The following is a 3,062-nucleotide window of genomic DNA, read 5'->3' on the forward strand; positions in this document are numbered from 1 at the left end:
ACGGCTGGCGCAGGCGCTCGAGCTGGTGTCGCCATCACCGGCCGGCCGCGGCGCACGTGGGACCGCGGGTGTCGCGCCCGTGCCGCTCACCGGAGGAGCTCGGAAGCAGCCCTGTGGCTTAAGCAAGGGCTGCTCAGGGTATGCAAGGTCAGTCACTCGTTTCGAAATTATTTTCATTGTTCATTTGGACAGACCTCCCCCCACCCAGGATGAGGAAAAGTCTCCCAGAAAATAGGAGAAGCAGAATGTCCCGTTGGCACCCAGGAGGTTCGTTCCTCAGGGTCTGGGTTTCGTTGTAATTAGCCGCGCTCGCGGCGCAGGCTCTGTCACCTCCCGCGCAGAGCCTGTTCCCAGGCTGAGGCACCCCAGGCTCTGCGCGCCTCCAGCTGAGCACCCAAAATGTGCAGACGCTTGTGAGCTGCATCTCTCCAGTCCCCCGCTGCCCATCTGTAAACGGGGGATAACGTCACCTGCCCCAGCTCAGCGCAGGAGCCGGAGGAGCCTCTGAGACGCTCTGAGAGCGAAGCAGCTCCCTCCCGGCCACGGGTGGGGTGAAGGGGCCGGGGGCAGGTAATGCCACAGTGCCGGCACAAAGCGCCGTGCCCTGAGGGGAGCGGGCGAGAGGCGATAACGCAGCAAATCCCAGTAACCCAACATAGGCAGGGGCAGCCCCCAGCCCCCCCATGTGTTTCATCACCTCCTTGCGCCAGACCTGCAGGTGCAGCGTGGGGAGCGAGGCAGGTGTGTGCCGTGAGCGTTAGCTGGGCGGCAGCTGGGGCAGACCCGATAAAAGGGCACCCACGGGGCACCCCCCTCCCTGCAGGGGTGTGTGCTGCGGCCTGAGTCTTGCTGAGGGCAAAGCAACAGACCCTGGGCTGGAGCTGGGGGGATGAACCCGCGGGGCAGCCCCAGGTAAGCAGCGGGGGGAGCAGGGCTGGGGGGCGGTGGCAGCGCGGGCAGCCTGAGCCGTGCGGGTGTAGCGGCGTGTACTGGAGGTTTCCCCAGTACGTGGGGGAATCTCCTGTCTCCAGCAGGAATAACCCCGCGGGGCACAGCCCTGCTGCCCTTGATGACAAAACATCACTTGACCTCACCAGCGGCAGGATGGGCTATTCTGTGCGGTTTAATACAAAGTGGGAGGAGATGGAAAGTGTTGGCACAAGCTGCGAGGCGATCTGCTTGCCCAGCCACTGCAGGGTCTTGCATGCTTTATTTCTCTCCCCTTCAAATCTCTGTTTGGTTTCTGCTGCCTCCTGGAAGGGTGGAACCGTGAGGGTGCCGGGGTGCTTTCAAAGCCCCCGAGCTATTCTAGCAGAGCGTCTCGTGCTTTGAGTCAGATGTGGGAAGCTGGGGAAAGGTGAGGCCGATTTATGGCTAACAGTGTGAGCGGCTTGGGGACCCCCAGGGCAGTTTGCCCAGGTCTGACCCACGTGAAAGCGAGTTGGTAGCCAGGAGCATGGCCCTGTCCCCTGCCTGGGGGGAAGGGAGAGCTTCAGAGGAGCTGCACGCGCTGCCGGTGGGCAGGAGAGCGCTTGGAGGGCCCAGGGAAGCTGGCTGCAACGTGTTGGGGTCTCTCGGTGCTGTGAAGTCTGAGTGATGGGCAGGACGCAGCATCCTCCTGTAGCCGCCCTCACCCCTCAGCCTCGAGGGGTTTCCAGTGGCAGAGCCAGTGCCGTGCGGTGGAAATTGTTCCATGTTTCTGGCAGGCTTACCGGGGCATAGGTAGGCATCTTATTTCTTGGGGGGTTAAGGCAGCATTGGCATCACTCGTTCACCAGCAAAATCCTCTCCTAATGCTCCGTCTAAAGGATAGTCCCTTCTTGTTCTCAAAAAAAAGCCAAGAGTGAAACTATGGTGCTACTCTTGAATATCGCTTTTCCCCATCTGGGGCGTTGGAACCGGCTTCCCGGGGCTCTCTTCCCCTCCTGCAGATGGTGAGGAGGCGGCTCTGCCTCCAGCAGGCAGCGAGCTAAATCCGTCGGTGCTGGATGCTCTCCGGTACCTGCGGCAGCGAGCGGGGCTGCGCCCGACCCTGACCCTGGGCTGCGCTGAGCGGGGCAGCACTGGTGCCAGCTGGGCTGGGGGGAAGCGGGGAGCCTCCCGCACCAGCAAACACTCAGCGTGGTGCCTGCTGGATTCCCTGAATTAAGTAAGCTTTGACGGATTGAGTTCCTTTTAGCGCATCAGCTGAAAACTTCAAATATTTATATCATTAGGGAGATGTGACAGAAGTATATATATACAAAAAAAAAAGGCAGGTGCTTGGGTGGCAGTCACGTATTTGAAGTTCAAATACTTACCTTCAAATCAAATGCTACAAAAGAGGAAGAAAAAAATAAACTTAATATCACTTTTGCAAGGAAAACAACCTGCTGAGTCTCCTCCCAGGCTTAAATGTGCTTTAAAGATTGACTGTGCAGCTGTAAAAACTATTGATGAACTGTAAACATGAAAAGATCGCCCCGCGCGTGGCCTGTCAGAAGCATTAGGTTGGAAATGCTCTGTGCCGCGCTCCAGCGTGACTCACCGAGTCCTCAGCAAATGTGTTTATTTGTAAAGATCCTTATTTCAGAAATAGTGACCTTTTTAATGCCTCGTGCAGCAAGCTCGGAAATCTGAAATTGCCTTTTAGCAACTCGCGAGTCTTGCCGGAGCTCTGACAGCCCTTTCCATGGTGATTTACATATTTTTAGCCTTGATATTCTGCACTGTGGGGCTCCTTTGGAAAATGATTTGCTTTTTGCAGCCCTCGATGCAATTGGGCATCTGCAGCGCCGGGCTGAGATCAGGCTGGGCAGAGGACACGGAGGGATTCGCTCGCTCGCCTGCCGCGCTCTTCACAACCCGCCTCGCCTCTTTGAACCCTCCCTGGCTTTATTAACGTCCTCCTTCCAAAACGGGCCGTGCTGTTAGTCACAACTTTGAGCAGCTGCTTCACCCTGAAGTAGGGAATAAAGCGTCGAAGCTGTCGCTCCCAGCTGCTGCGCGCCCAAGCAGCGGGTCAGCGCTTTTGGCCGTCGTGGCTATCGTCACCCGCCCGCCCCAGCTCGGGGCTCCCGCGC

The sequence above is a fragment of the Athene cunicularia genome, assembly GCF_003259725.1.
Source record: "Athene cunicularia isolate RWA chromosome 14 unlocalized genomic scaffold, athCun1 chr14_part2, whole genome shotgun sequence".
NCBI classification, from domain to species: Eukaryota; Metazoa; Chordata; class Aves; order Strigiformes; family Strigidae; genus Athene; species Athene cunicularia.